This window comes from Ranitomeya variabilis, chromosome 1, assembly GCF_051348905.1.
Source record: "Ranitomeya variabilis isolate aRanVar5 chromosome 1, aRanVar5.hap1, whole genome shotgun sequence".
Lineage (NCBI taxonomy): Eukaryota > Metazoa > Chordata > Amphibia > Anura > Dendrobatidae > Ranitomeya > Ranitomeya variabilis.
The window spans coordinates 227,611,817-227,629,255 of record NC_135232.1 but is presented as its reverse complement, the minus strand read 5'-3'; positions in this window follow the sequence as shown (position 1 = coordinate 227,629,255).

The window sequence follows — 17,439 nt, the reverse complement described above, 5'->3', positions numbered from 1 at the left end:
CGTAGTATATAGCACAGCCACGTAGTATATAGCAGCCACATAGTATATAACACAGCCCACATACTATATAACACAGACAGCCACGTAGTATATAGCACAGCCACGTAGTATATAGCAGCCACGTAGTATATAGCACAGCCACGTAGTATATAGCACAGTGCCTAGTATATAGCAGCCACATAGTATGTAGCACAGCCACGTAGTATATAGCACAGCCACGTAGTATATAGCACAGTCACGTAGTATATAGCAGCCACATAGTATATAACACAGCCCACATACTATATAGCAAAGACAGCCACGTAGTATATAGCAGCCACGTAGTATGTAGCACAGCCACGTAGTATATAGCACAGCCCATAGTATATAGCAGCCATGTAGTATATAGCACAGCCACGTAGTATATAGCAGCCACGTAGTATATAGCACAGCCACATAGTATATTGCAGCCACGTAGTATATAGCACAGCCACGTAGTATATAGCACAGCCATGTAGTATATAGCAGCCATGTAGTATATAGCACAGCCACGTAGTATATAGCACAACCACGTAGTACATAGCAGCCACGTAGCATATAGCACAGCCACGTAGTATATTGCACAGCCACGTAGTATATAGCAGCCACATAGTATATAGCACAGCCACGTAGTATATAACACAGCCCACATACTATATAAAACAGACAACCACATAGTATATAGCAGCTACGTAGTATATAGCACAGCCACGTAGTATATAGCACAGTCATGTAGTATATAGCAGCCACGTAGTATATAGCACAGACACGTAGTATATAGCACAACCACATAGTATATAGCACAGGCCGTAGTATATAGCAGCCACGTAGTATATTGCACAGCCACGTAGTATATTGCACAGCCAGCCACGTAGTATATAGCAGCCACTGTCATGATTCCCCAATGGCATGGGAACATCAGAAACAACAAAATAACAGACTAGCCCACGGGTGATGGAAACTCAAGCTGACCGTGACCTAAATCTACCACACAACTAACAGTAGCCAGGAAGCATTCCTACGGCTGCCTAGATGCCATGCGCCAGCTGGAGAACTAACTACGCCTGGAAGAGGAAGGAACAGACCTGGCTTACCTCTAGTGAAATTCCCCAAAGATGATAGTAGCCCCCACATATATTAACGGTGAGTTCAGAGGAAAAGACATACACAGTATGAAGGTAGATTTAGCAAAGCGAGGTCCACTTACTAGATAGAGGAAGGATACAAAAGAGGACTTCACGGTCAGCTGAAAAACCCTTTCAAAAACCCATCCTGAAATTACTTTAAGACTCCTGTGTCAACTCATGACACAGGAGTGGCAATTTCAGTCCACAAGAGCTTCCAGTAACAGGAAATGACAAACTGTAAACTGGACAAAAAATACAAAACAAAAAGGACAAGAGTCCACTTAGCTGATCAGCAGACTGGTAGCAGGAACATGCAACTGAAAGACTCAGGTTACAATGATGACCGGCAAGGAAGTGACTGGAGAGCAAGGCTAAATAGGGAACTCCCAAAACTGATGGAAGCAGGTGAGCTGAGGCAGAAAAGAACACACAAGTCTCCAGTACCACCAGCCACCACTAGGGGAGCCCAAAAAGCGGATTACAACAGTACCCCCCCCTTAAGGAGGGGGCACCGAACCCTCACAAGAACCGCCAGGGCGACCTGGATGAGCCCTATGAAAGGCACAAACCAAATCCGAGGCATGAACATCAGAGGCAGTTACCCAAGAATTATCTTCCTGACCATAGCCCTTCCATTTAACCAGATACTGGAGTCTCCGCCTGGAAATACGGGAGTCCAAGATCTTCTCTATAATGTACTCCAATTCACCCTCAACCAGCACAGGAGCAGGAGGCTCAGCAGAAGGAACCACCGGCACCTCGTATCTCTGCAACAACGACCGATGGAACACATTATGGATAGCGAAAGATGCCGGGAGGTCCAAACGAAAGGAAACAGGGTTAATAATCTCCAAAATCCTATAGGGACCGATGAACCGAGGCTTAAATTTAGGAGAAGAAACCCTCATTGGGACAAAACGGGAAGACAACCACACCAAGTCCCCAACACGAAGGCGAGGACCAACCCGACGCTGGCGGTTAGCAAACCGCTGAGTCCTCTCCTGGGACAAATTCAAATTGTCCACCACTTGTTCCCAAATCCGATACAACCGATCCACCACAGCATCTACTCCAGGACAATCCGAAGACTCCGCCTGACCAGAAGAAAAACGGGGATGAAACCCCGAATTGCAAAAGAAAGGGGAAACCAAAGTGGCCGAACTAGCCCGATTATTAAGAGCAAACTCCGCCAACGGCAAAAAGGCAACCCAATCATCCTGATCCGCAGACACAAAACACCTCAAATACGTCTCCAAAGTCTGATTAGTTCGCTCCGTCTGGCCATTAGTCTGAGGATGGAAGGCAGACGAAAAAGACAAATCAATGCCCAACCTGGCACAGAATGCCCGCCAAAATCTAGAAACGAACTGGGTACCCCTATCAGAAACGATATTTTCAGGAATACCATGCAAGCGAACCACATTCTGAAAAAACAAAGGAACCAACTCAGACGAGGAAGGCAACTTCGGCAATGGCACCAAATGAACCATCTTAGAAAAACGGTCACACACCACCCAGATAACAGACATCCTCTGAGAGACAGGAAGATCAGAAATAAAGTCCATCGAGATGTGCATCCAAGGCCTCTTCGGAATAGGCAAGGGCAACAACAACCCGCTAGCCCTAGAACAACAAGGCTTGGCCCGAGCACACACATCACAAGACTGCACAAAAACACGCACATCTCGAGACAGAGATGGCCACCAGAAGGATCTAGCCACCAAATCCCTGGTACCAAAAATTCCAGGATGACCCGCCAGCGTAGAAGAATGAACCTCCGAGATGACTCTACTGGTCCAATCATCAGGAACAAACAGTCTACCAGGTGGACAGCGATCAGGTCTATCCGCCTGAAACTCTTGCAAAGCACGTCGCAGATCTGGGGAAATAGCGGATAATATCACCCCATCCTTAAGGATACCTGTAGGTTCCGAATCACCAGGGGAATCAGGCTCAAAACTCCTAGAAAGGGCATCTGCCTTCACATTCTTAGAACCTGGTAGATATGAGACCACAAAATTAAACCGAGAGAAAAACAACGACCAGCGCGCCTGTCTAGGATTCAGGCGCCTGGCAGACTCAAGATAAATCAGATTCTTGTGATCAGTCAAAACCACCACCTGATGTCTAGCACCCTCAAGCCAATGACGCCACTCCTCAAATGCCCACTTCATGGCCAAAAGCTCCCGATTACCGACATCATAATTTCTTTCGGCGGCAGAAAATTTTCGAGAAAAGAACGCACAAGGTCTCATCACTGAGCAATCGGAACTTTTCTGCGACAAAACCGCCCCCGCTCCGATCTCGGAAGCATCGACCTCAACCTGAAAGGGGAGAGAGACATCAGGCTGGCGCAACACAGGGGCAGACGAAAAGCGGCGCTTAAGTTCCCGAAAGGCCTCCACAGCGGCAGAGGACCAATTGGCAACATCAGCACCCTTCTTAGTCAAATCCGTAAGAGGCTTAGCAACACCAGAAAAACCAGTTATAAATCGACGATAAAAATTAGCAAAGCCCAAGAACTTCTGAAGACCCTTTAGAGAAGTAGGCTGCGTCCAGTCACAAATAGCCCGAACCTTGACAGGGTCCATCTCAACAGAAGAAGGGGAAAAAATGTACCCCAAAAAGGAAATCTTTTGAACCCCAAAAACACACTTAGAACCCTTTACACACAGAGAATTCTCCCGCAAGACCTGAAAAACCCTCCTGACCTGCTGAACATGAGACTCCCAGTCCTCAGAAAAAATCAAAATATCGTCCAAATACACAATCATAAATTTATCCAGATATTCACGGAAAATATCATGCATAAAGGACTGAAAAACTGAAGGTGCATTAGAAAGGCCGAAAGGCATTACTAAATACTCAAAGTGGCCCTCAGGCGTATTAAATGCGGTTTTCCACTCATCCCCTTGCTTAATTCGCAACAAATTATACGCCCCACGGAGATCAATCTTGGAGAACCACTTATCCCCCCTTATGCGAGCAAACAAATCAGTAAGCAGCGGCAACGGATACTGATATTTGACAGTAATTTTATTCAGGAGTCGATAATCAATACAAGGCCTCAGCGAGCCATCCTTTTTAGAGACAAAGAAAAACCCAGCTCCTAAAGGTGATGAAGAAGGACGAATATGTCCCTTTTCCAGGGACTCCTTAACATACTCTCGCATGGCAGCATGCTCAGGTACAGATAGGTTAAACAAACGACCCTTTGGAAATTTACTGCCTGGAATCAGATCTATGGCGCAATCACACTCTCTGTGGGGAGGGAGAGAACCAATTTTAGGCTCTTCAAAAATATCCCCAAAATCCGACAAAAATGCCGGAACCTCAGAGGGAATAGATGACGAGATAGAAACCAAAGGTATGTCCCCATGAGCCCCCCGACATCCCCAGCTTAACACAGACATAGTTTTCCAGTCCAGTACTGGGTTATGAGATTGCAACCATGGTAATCCAAGCACTAACACATCATGTAAATTATGCAACACGAGGAAGCGAATCATCTCCTGATGGTCTGGAGTCATACGCATAGTCACTTGCGTCCAGAACTGTGGTCTATTACAAGCCAGAGGTGTAGAATCAATACCCTTCAGAGGTATAGGAACTTCCAGAGGCTCCAAATCAAACCCACAGCGCCTGGCGAAGGACCAATCCATGAGACTCAGAGCGGCGCCAGAGTCCACATAGGCATCCACGGTAATAACTGATAATGAACAAATCAGAGTTACAGACAGAAGAAATTTAGACTGTAAAGTGCCAATAGAAACAGACTTGTCAACCTTCCTAGTACGTTTAGAGCATGCTGATATAACATGCGCGGAATCACCACAGTAGAAGCACAAGCCATTTTTGCGCCTATAATTCTGCCGCTCGCTTCTTGACAGAATTCTGTCACATTGCATTTTCTCTGGCGTCCCTTCAGAAGATACCGCCAAATGGTGCACGGGTTTGCGCTCCCGCAAACGCCGATCAATCTGAATCGCCATTGTGATGGACTCATTCAGACCTGTGGGCGTAGGAAACCCCACCATGACATCCTTAACGGCATCAGAAAGGCCTTCTCTGAAAATTGCCGCTAGGGCACACTCATTCCACTGAGTAAGCACAGACCAATTACGAAATTTTTGGCAGTATATCTCAGCTTTATCTTGCCCTTGAGACAGGGCTATTAAAGCTTTTTCAGCTTGAATCTCCAAATTAGGTTCCTCATACAGCAACCCTAAAGCCAGAAAAAACGCATCCACATTGAGCAACGCAGGATCCCCTGGTGTCAATGAAAATGCCCAATTTTGAGGGTCACCTCGCAGCAAAGAAATCACAATCTTAACCTGCTGAACAGGATCTCCAGAGGAGTGAGGTCTGAGAGAAAGGAATAATTTACAATTACATTTGAAATTCTGAAACCGAGATCTATCTCCGGAAAATACCTCTGGTGTAGGAATCTTAGGTTCAGAAATAGGAGTACATATAACATAATCTTGTAAATTCTGAACCTTCGTAGCAAGATTATTTAAACCTGCAGCCAAACTCTGAGAGTCCATCCTTAAACCGGAGAGATCAGAGCCATTCAAGGATTAGAAGGAGAGAAAGGCAAGGCTGTAAATAGAGCAGAAATACAACTGAGCCAACTAAGTAGCAAACATGTGAGGAAAAAAAAAAAAAAAAATCTACAGACTTCTTTTACTCTCCTTTCTTCTGCCAATTACTTTAACAGCGGCCGGTCATACTGTCATGATTCCCCAATGGCATGGGAACATCAGAAACACAAAATAACAGACTAGCCCTCGGGTGATGGAAACTCAAGCTGACCGTGACCTAAATCTACCACACAACTAACAGTAGCCAGGAAGCATTCTTACGGCTGCCTAGATGCCATGCGCCAGCCGGAGAACTAACTACACCTGGAAGAGGAAGGAACAGACCTGGCTTACCTCTAGTGAAATTCCCCAAAGATGATAGTAGCCCCCACATATATTAACGGTGAGTTCAGAGGAAAAGACATACACAGTATGAAGGTAGATTTAGCAAAGCGAGGTCCACTTACTAGATAGAGGAAGGATACAAAAGAGGACTTCACGGTCAGCTGAAAAACCCTTTCAAAAACCCATCCTGAAATTACTTTAAGACTCCTGTGTCAACTCATGACACAGGAGTGGCAATTTCAGTCCACAAGAGCTTCCAGTAACAGGAAATGACAAACTGTAAACTGGACAAAAAATACAAAACAAAAAGGACAAGAGTCCACTTAGCTGATCAGCAGACTGGTAGCAGGAACATGCAACTGAAAGACTCAGGTTACAATGATGACCGGCAAGGAAGTGACTGGAGAGCAAGGCTAAATAGGGAACTCCCAAAACTGATGGAAGCAGGTGAGCTGAGGCAGAAAAGAACACACAAGTCTCCAGTACCACCAGCCACCACTAGGGGAGCCCAAAAAGCGGATTACAACAAGCCACGTAGTATATAGCACAGCCACGTAGTAAATAACAGCCACGTAGTATACAGCACAGCCACGTAGTATATAGCACAGCCTAGGAGTATATAGCAGCCACATAGTATATAACACAGCCCACATACTATATAACACAGACAGCCATGTAGTATATAGCAGCCACGTAGTATATAGCACAGCCACTTAGTATATAGCACAGCCACGTAGTATATAGCACAGCCCGTAGTATGTAGCACAGCCACGTAGTATATAGCACAGCCACGTAGTTTATTGCACAGCCACGTAGTATGTTGCACAGCCACGTAGTATATAGCAGCCACATAGTATATAGCACAGCCACGTAGTATATAACACAGCCCACATACTATATAACACAGACAGCCACGTAGTATATAGCAGCCACATAGTATATAGCACAGCCACGTAGTATATAGCACAGCCCATAGTATATAGCAGCCACGTAGTATGTAGCACAGCCACGTAGTATATAGCACAGCCACGAAGTATATTGCACAGCCATGTAGTATATTGCACAGCCACGTAGTATATAGCAGCCACATAGTTAATTGCACAGCCACATAGTATATAACACAGCCCACATACTATATAACACAGACAACCACATAGTATATAGCAGCCACATAGTATATAGCACAACCACGCAGTATATAGTACAGCCCGTAGTATATAGCAGCCACATAGTATATAGCACAGCCACGTAATATATTGCACAGCCACATAGTATATTGCACAGCCACGTAGTATATAGCACAGCCATGTAGTATATAGTATATAGCAGCCACGTAGTATATAGCACAGCCACGTAGTACATAGCACAGCCACATACTATATAGCAGCCACATAGTATATACCACAGCCACGAAGTATATTGCACAGCCACGTAGTATATTGCACAGCCAGCCACGTAGTATATAGCACAACCAAGTAGTATATAGTACAGCCCGTAGTATATAGCAGCCACGTAGTATATAGCACAGCCACGTAATATATTGCACAGCCACATAGTATATTGCACAGCCACGTAGTATATAGCACAGCCATGTAGTATAAGTATATAGCAGCCACGTAGTATATAGCACAGCCACGTAGTACATAGCACAGCCACATAGTATATAGCAGCCACATAGTATATAGCACAGCCACGTAGTATATTGCACAGCCACGTAGTATATTGCACAGCCAGCCACGTACTATATAGCACAACCACGTAGTATATAGCAGCCACGTAGTGTATAGCACAGCCACGTAGTATATAGCACAGCCACTAGTATATAGCACAGCCCGTAGTATATAGCAGCCACGTAGCACATAGCACAACCACGTAGTATATAGCACAGTCACATAGTATATAGCAGCCACATAGTATATAGCACAGCCACTTAGTATATAGCACAGCCACATAGTATATAGCACAGCCCGTAGTATATAGCAGCCATGCAGTATGTAGCACAGTCCACATACTATATAACACACACAGCCACATAGTATATAGCACAGCCACATAGTATATTGCACAGCCACGTAGTATATTGCACAGCCACGTAGTATATTGCACAGCCAGCCACGTAGTATATAGCAGCCACGTAGTATATAGCACAGCCACGTAGTATATAGCCGCCACGTAGTATATAGCACAGCCACATAGTATATAGCACAGCCCGTAGTATATAGGAGCCATGTAGCATATAGCACAGCCACGTAGTATATAGCACAGCCACTAGTATATAGGACAGCCCGCAGTATATAGCAGCCATGCAGTATGTAGCACAGTCCACATACTATATAACACACACAGCCACATAGTATATAGCACAGCCACATAGTATATTGCACAGCCACGTAGTATATTGCACAGCCACGTAGTATATTGCACAGCCAGCCACGTAGTATATAGCACAACCAAGTAGTATATAGTACAGCCCATAGTATATAGCAGCCACGTAGTATATAGCACAGCCACGTAATATATTGCACAGCCACATAGTATATTGCACAGCCACGTAGTATATAGCACAGCCATGTAGTATATAGTATATAGCAGCCACGTAGTATATAGCACAGCCACGTAGTACATAGCACAGCCACATAGTATATAGCAGCCACATAGTATATAGCACAGCCACGTAGTATATTGCACAGCCACGTAGTATATTGCACAGCCAGCCACGTACTATATAGCACAACCACGTAGTATATAGCAGCCACGTAGTGTATAGCACAGCCACGTAGTATATAGCACAGCCACTAGTATATAGCACAGCCCGTAGTATATAGCAGCCACGTAGCACATAGCACAACCACGTAGTATATAGCACAGTCACATAGTATATAGCAGCCACATAGTATATAGCACAGCCACTTAGTATATAGCACAGCCACATAGTATATAGCACAGCCCGTAGTATATAGCAGCCATGCAGTATGTAGCACAGTCCACATACTATATAACACACACAGCCACATAGTATATAGCACAGCCACATAGTATATTGCACAGCCACATAGTATATTGCACAGCCACGTAGTATATTGCACAGCCAGCCACGTAGTATATAGCAGCCACGTAGTATATAGCACAGCCACGTAGTATATAGCACAGCCACATAGTATATAGCACAGCCCGTAGTATATAGGAGCCATGTAGCATATAGCACAGCCACGTAGTATATAGCACAGCCACTAGTATATAGGACAGCCCGCAGTATATAGCAGCCATGTAGCATATAGCACAGCCACGTAGTATATAGCGCAGCCACTTAGTATATAGCAGCCACATAGTATATAACACAGCCCACATACTATATAACAGACAGCCACGTAGTATATAGCAGCCACGTAGTATATAGCACAGCCACGTAGTATATAGCAGCCACGTAGTATATAGCACAGCCATGTAGTATATAGCACAGCCACATAGTATATAGCACAACCACGTAGTATATAGCACAGCCACGTAGTATATAGCCGCCACGTAGTATATAGCACAGCCACATAGTATATAGCACAGCCCGTAGTATATAGCACAGCCACATAGTATATAGCACAGCCCGTAGTATATAGCAGCCATGCAGTATGTAGCACAGCCACGTAGTATATAGTACAGCCACGTAGTATATAGCACAGCTACGTAGTATATAGCACAACCACGTAGTATATAGCACAGCCATGTAGTATATATCACAGTCCACATACTATATAACACATATAGCACAGCCACGTAGTATATAGCAGCCACGTAGTATATAGCACAGCCATGTAGTATATAGCACAGCCACATAGTATATAGCACAACCACGTAGTATATAGCACAGCCACGTAGTATATAGCCGCCACGTAGTATATAGCACAGCCACATAGTATATAGCACAGCCCGTAGTATATAGCAGAGCCACATAGTATATAGCACAGCCACATAGTATATTGCACAGCCACGTAGTATATTGCACAGCCACGTAGTATATTGCACAGCCAGCCACGTAGTATATAGCAGCCACGTAGTATATAGCACAGCCACGTAGTATATAGCCGCCACGTAGTATATAGCACAGCCACATAGTATATAGCACTGCCCGTAGTATATAGGAGCCATGTAGCATATAGCACAGCCACGTAGTATATAGCACAGCCACTAGTATATAGGACAGCCCGCAGTATATAGCAGCCATGTAGCATATAGCACAGCCACGTAGTATATAGCACAGCCACGTAGTATATAGCAGCCACATAGTATATAACACAGCCCACATACTATATAACAGACAGCCACGTAGTATATAGCAGACACGTAGAATATAGCACAGCCACGTAGTATATAGCAGCCACGTAGTATATAGCACAGCCATGTAGTATATAGCACAGCCACATAGTATATAGCACAACTACGTAGTATATAGCACAGCCACATAGTATATAGCCGCCAGGTAGTATATAGCACAGCCACATAGTATATAGCACAGCCCGTAGTATATAGCACCACGTAGCATATAGCACAGCCACGTAGTATATAGCACAGCCACTAGTATATAGGACAGCCCGCAGTATATAGAAGCCACGTAGCATGTAGCACAGCCACGTAGTATATAGCACAGCCACGTAGTATATAGCAGCCACATAGTATATAACACAGCCCACATACTATATAACACAGACAGCCACGTAGTATATAGCAGCCACGTAGTATATAGCACAGCCACATAGTATATAGCACAGTGCGTAGTATATAGCAGCCACGTAGTATATAGCACAGCCACGTAGTATATAGAACAGCCACGTAGTATATAGCAGCCACGTAGCATATAGCACAGCCACGTAGTATATAGAACAGCCACGTGGTATATAGCAGCCACGTAGCATATAGCACAGCCACGTAGTATATAGTAGCCACGTAGCACAGCCACGTAGTATATAGCACAGCCACGTATTATATAGCACAGTGCGTAGTATATAGCAGCCACGTAGTATATAGCAGCCACGTAGCATATAGCACAGCCACATAGTATATAGAACAGCCACGTAGTATACAGCAGCCACGTAGCATATAGCACAGCCACGTAGTATATAGTAGCCACGTAGCACAGCCACGTAGTAAATAGCACAGCCACGTAGTATATAGCACAGCCACGTAGTATATAGCACAGCCATGTAGTATATAACACAGTCCACATACTATATAACACACACAGCCACATAGTATATAGCACAGCCACATAGTATATTGCACAGCCACATAGTATATTGCACAGCCACGTAGTATATTGCACAGCCAGCCACGTAGTATATAGCAGCCACATAGTATATAGCACAGCCACGTAGTATATAGCCGCCACGTAGTATATAGCACAGCCACATAGTATATAGCACAGCCTAGTATATAGCAGCCACGTAGCATATAGCACAGCCACGTAGTATATAGCACAGCCACGTAGTACATAGCACAGCCACATAGTATATAGCAGCCACATAGTATATAGCACAGCCACGTAGTATATTGCACAGCCACGTAGTATATTGCACAGCCAGCCACGTACTATATAGCACAGCCACGTAGTATATAGCACAGCCACTAGTATATAGCACAGCCCGTAGTATATAGCAGCCACGTAGCACATAGCACAACCACGTAGTATATAGCACAGTCACATAGTATATAGCAGCCACGTAGTATATAGCACAGCCACTTAGTATATAGCACAGCCACATAGTATATAGCACAGCCACGTAGTATATAGCACAACCACGTAGTACATAGCAGCCACGTAGCATATAGCACAGCCACGTAGTATATTGCACAGCCACGTAGTATATAGCAGCCACATAGTATATAGCACAGCCACGTAGTATATAACACAGCCCACATACTATATAAAACAGACAACCACATAGTATATAGCAGCTACGTAGTATATAGCACAGCCACGTAGTATATAGCACAGTCATGTAGTATATAGCAGCCACGTAGTATATAGCACAACCACATAGTATATAGCACAGACCGTAGTATATAGCAGCCACGTAGTATATTGCACAGCCACGTAATATATTGCACAGCCAGCCACGTAGTATATAGCAGCCACTGTCATGATTCCCCAATGGCATGGGAACATCAGAAACAACAAAATAACAGACTAGCCCACGGGTGATGGAAACTCAAGCTGACCGTGACCTAAATCTACCACACAACTAACAGTAGCCAGGAAGCATTCCTACGGCTGCCTAGATGCCATGCGCCAGCCGGAGAACTAACTACGCCTGGAAGAGGAAGGAACAGACCTGGCTTACCTCTAGTGAAATTCCCCAAAGATGATAGTAGCCCCCACATATATTAACGGTGAGTTCAGAGGAAAAGACATACACAGTATGAAGGTAGATTTAGCAAAGCGAGGTCCACTTACTAGATAGAGGAAGGATACAAAAGAGGACTTCACGGTCAGCTGAAAAACCCTTTCAAAAACCCATCCTGAAATTACTTTAAGACTCCTGTGTCAACTCATGACACAGGAGTGGCAATTTCAGTCCACAAGAGCTTCCAGTAACAGGAAATGACAAACTGTAAACTGGACAAAAAATACAAAACAAAAAGGACAAGAGTCCACTTAGCTGATCAGCAGACTGGTAGCAGGAACATGCAACTGAAAGACTCAGGTTACAATGATGACCGGCAAGGAAGTGACTGGAGAGCAAGGCTAAATAGGGAACTCCCAAAACTGATGGAAGCAGGTGAGCTGAGGCAGAAAAGAACACACAAGTCTCCAGTACCACCAGCCACCACTAGGGGAGCCCAAAAAGCGGATTACAACAAGCCACGTAGTATATAGCACAGCCACGTAGTAAATAACAGCCACTTAGTATACAGCACAGCCACGTAGTATATAGCACAGCCTAGGAGTATATAGCAGCCACATAGTATATAACACAGCCCACATACTATATAACACAGACAGCCATGTAGTATATAGCAGCCACGTAGTATATAGCACAGCCACTTAGTATATAGCACAGCCACGTAGTATATAGCACAGCCCGTAGTATGTAGCACAGCCACGTAGTATATAGCACAGCCACGTAGTTTATTGCACAGCCACGTAGTATGTTGCACAGCCACGTAGTATATAGCAGCCACATAGTATATAGCACAGCCACGTAGTATATAACACAGCCCACATACTATATAACACAGACAGCCACGTAGTATATAGCAGCCACATAGTATATAGCACAGCCACGTAGTATATAGCACAGCCCATAGTATATAGCAGCCACGTAGTATGTAGCACAGCCACGTAGTATATAGCACAGCCACGAAGTATATTGCACAGCCATGTAGTATATTGCACAGCCACGTAGTATATAGCAGCCACATAGTTAATTGCACAGCCACATAGTATATAACACAGCCCACATACTATATAACACAGACAACCACATAGTATATAGCAGCCACATAGTATATAGCACAACCACGCAGTATATAGTACAGCCCGTAGTATATAGCAGCCACATAGTATATAGCACAGCCACGTAATATATTGCACAGCCACATAGTATATTGCACAGCCACGTAGTATATAGCACAGCCATGTAGTATATAGTATATAGCAGCCACGTAGTATATAGCACAGCCACGTAGTACATAGCACAGCCACATACTATATAGCAGCCACACAGTATATACCACAGCCACGAAGTATATTGCACAGCCACGTAGTATATTGCACAGCCAGCCACGTAGTATATAGCACAACCAAGTAGTATATAGTACAGCCCGTAGTATATAGCAGCCACGTAGTATATAGCACAGCCACGTAATATATTGCACAGCCACATAGTATATTGCACAGCCACGTAGTATATAGCACAGCCATGTAGTATATAGTATATAGCAGCCACGTAGTATATAGCACAGCCACGTAGTACATAGCACAGCCACATAGTATATAGCACAGCCACGTAGTATATTGCACAGCCAGCCACGTACTATATAGCACAACCACGTAGTATATAGCAGCCACGTAGTGTATAGCACAGCCACGTAGTATATAGCACAGCCACTAGTATATAGCACAGCCCGTAGTATATAGCAGCCACGTAGCACATAGCACAACCACGTAGTATATAGCACAGTCACATAGTATATAGCAGCCACATAGTATATAGCACAGCCACTTAGTATATAGCACAGCCACATAGTATATAGCACAGCCCGTAGTATATAGCAGCCATGCAGTATGTAGCACAGTCCACATACTATATAACACACACAGCCACATAGTATATAGCACAGCCACATAGTATATTGCACAGCCACGTAGTATATTGCACAGCCACGTAGTATATTGCACAGCCAGCCACGTAGTATATAGCAGCCACGTAGTATATAGCACAGCCACGTAGTATATAGCCGCCACGTAGTATATAGCACAGCCACATAGTATATAGCACAGCCCGTAGTATATAGGAGCCATGTAGCATATAGCACAGCCACGTAGTATATAGCACAGCCACTAGTATATAGGACAGCCCGCAGTATATAGCAGCCATGCAGTATGTAGCACAGTCCACATACTATATAACACACACAGCCACATAGTATATAGCACAGCCACATAGTATATTGCACAGCCACGTAGTATATTGCACAGCCACGTAGTATATTGCACAGCCAGCCACGTAGTATATAGCACAACCAAGTAGTATATAGTACAGCCCGTAGTATATAGCAGCCACATAGTATATAGCACAGCCACGTAATATATTGCACAGCCACATAGTATATTGCACAGCCACGTAGTATATAGCACAGCCATGTAGTATATAGTATATAGCAGCCACGTAGTATATAGCACAGCCACGTAGTACATAGCACAGCCACATAGTATATAGCAGCCACATAGTATATAGCACAGCCACGTAGTATATTGCACAGCCACGTAGTATATTGCACAGCCAGCCACGTACTATATAGCACAACCACGTAGTATATAGCAGCCACGTAGTGTATAGCACAGCCACGTAGTATATAGCACAGCCACTAGTATATAGCACAGCCCGTAGTATATAGCAGCCACGTAGCACATAGCACAACCACGTAGTATATAGCACAGTCACATAGTATATAGCAGCCACATAGTATATAGCACAGCCACTTAGTATATAGCACAGCCACATAGTATATAGCACAGCCCGTAGTATATAGCAGCCATGCAGTATGTAGCACAGTCCACATACTATATAACACACACAGCCACATAGTATATAGCACAGCCACATAGTATATTGCACAGCCACGTAGTATATTGCACAGCCACGTAGTATATTGCACAGCCAGCCACGTAGTATATAGCAGCCACGTAGTATATAGCACAGCCACGTAGTATATAGCACAGCCACATAGTATATAGCACAGCCCGTAGTATATAGGAGCCATGTAGCATATAGCACAGCCACGTAGTATATAGCACAGCCACTAGTATATAGGACAGCCCGCAGTATATAGCAGCCATGTAGCATATAGCACAGCCACGTAGTATATAGCGCAGCCACTTAGTATATAGCAGCCACATAGTATATAACACAGCCCACATACTATATAACAGACAGCCACGTAGTATATAGCAGCCACGTAGTATATAGCACAGCCACGTAGTATATAGCAGCCACGTAGTATATAGCACAGCCATGTAGTATATAGCACAGCCACATAGTATATGGCACAACCACGTAGTATATAGCACAGCCACGTAGTATATAGCCGCCACGTAGTATATAGCACAGCCACATAGTATATAGCACAGCCCGTAGTATATAGCACAGCCACATAGTATATAGCACAGCCCGTAGTATATAGCAGCCATGCAGTATGTAGCACAGCCACGTAGTATATAGCACAGCCACGTAGTATATAGCACAACCACGTAGTATATAGCACAGCCATGTAGTATATATCACAGTCCACATACTATATAACACATATAGCACAGCCACGTAGTATATAGCAGCCACGTAGTATATAGCACAGCCATGTAGTATATAGCACAGCCACATAGTATATAGCACAACCACGTAGTATATAGCACAGCCACGTAGTATATAGCCGCCACGTAGTATATAGCACAGCCACATAGTATATAGCACAGCCCGTAGTATATAGCACAGCCACATAGTATATAGCACAGCCACATAGTATATTGCACAGCCACGTAGTATATTGCACAGCCACGTAGTATATTGCACAGCCAGCCACGTAGTATATAGCAGCCACGTAGTATATAGCACAGCCACGTAGTATATAGCCGCCACGTAGTATATAGCACAGCCACATAGTATATAGCACAGCCCGTAGTATATAGGAGCCATGTAGCATATAGCACAGCCACGTAGTATATAGCACAGCCACTAGTATATAGGACAGCCCGCAGTATATAGCAGCCATGTAGCATATAGCACAGCCACGTAGTATATAGCACAGCCACGTAGTATATAGCAGCCACATAGTATATAACACAGCCCACATACTATATAACAGACAGCCACGTAGTATATAGCAGCCACGTAGAATATAGCACAGCCACGTAGTATATAGCAGCCACGTAGTATATAGCACAGACATGTAGTATATAGCACAGCCACATAGTATATAGCACAACTACGTAGTATATAGCACAGCCACATAGTATATAGCCGCCACGTAGTATATAGCACAGCCACATAGTATATAGCACAGCCCGTAGTATATAGCAGCCACGTAGCATATAGCACAGCCACGTAGTATATAGCACAGCCACTAGTATATAGGACAGCCCGCAGTATATAGAAGCCACGTAGCATGTAGCACAGCCACGTAGTATATAGCACAGCCACGTAGTATATAGCAGCCACATAGTATATAACACAGCCCACATACTATATAACACAGACAGCCACGTAGTATATAGCAGCCACGTAGTATATAGCACAGCCACGTAGTATATAGCACAGTGCGTAGTATATAGCAGCCACGTAGTATATAGCACAGCCACGTAGTATATAGAACAGCCACGTAGTATATAGCAGCCACGTAGCATATAGCACAGCCACGTAGTATATAGAACAGCCACGTGGTATATAGCAGCCACGTAGCATATAGCACAGCCACGTAGTATATAGTAGCCACGTAGCACAGCCACGTAGTATATAGCACAGCCACGTATTATATAGCACAGTGCGTAGTATATAGCAGCCACGTAGTATATAGCAGCCACGTAGCATATAGCACAGCCACATAGTATATAGAACAGCCACGTAGTATACAGCAGCCACGTAGCATATAGCACAGCCACG